Below are 479 nucleotides of genomic sequence, written 5' to 3'. Positions count from 1 at the left end.
ACATACATACATACATACATACTGGAACTTCTATTCATGTCGCCATCAGGTTATTAAATTTAGAAATACTTTAAATAGGATCCCTGTCAACCATATTGCAACGAGCTAGTTCAGCGTATCATGCCTGACTGGAGTAGTGTGTTTTTCTTCAGGGGTGGGAAGGGCAGACATGATGCCTGTTGTCCTCTGGGCTGCCTTGTTGAGTGCAGCGGCACTGAGAACATTATATCTCACACAACTTAAGCTTTTTTTTTTCTAAATGAAATTCGGTTTGTACTGCACACTTAACCAAAAGACTTGTGCCAAAAAGTTCAATATGTGTATTGTTAAACCCCTGGTAATTAAATGACCTGCAACTTATCTAATAGAGAGATGAGTTAGGCGTGGTATTACTTTACCACACATTTACACAGGCAGACAGTTGGCGGTTAAGTCTTAGCCTAAAGAAGAACTCAGCAGGAGCACACTCTCTGGCCCAA

The sequence above is a fragment of the Etheostoma spectabile genome, chromosome 14 (assembly GCF_008692095.1).
Source record: "Etheostoma spectabile isolate EspeVRDwgs_2016 chromosome 14, UIUC_Espe_1.0, whole genome shotgun sequence".
NCBI lineage: Eukaryota > Metazoa > Chordata > Actinopteri > Perciformes > Percidae > Etheostoma > Etheostoma spectabile.
Note: the sequence above shows the minus strand (reverse complement) of the source record.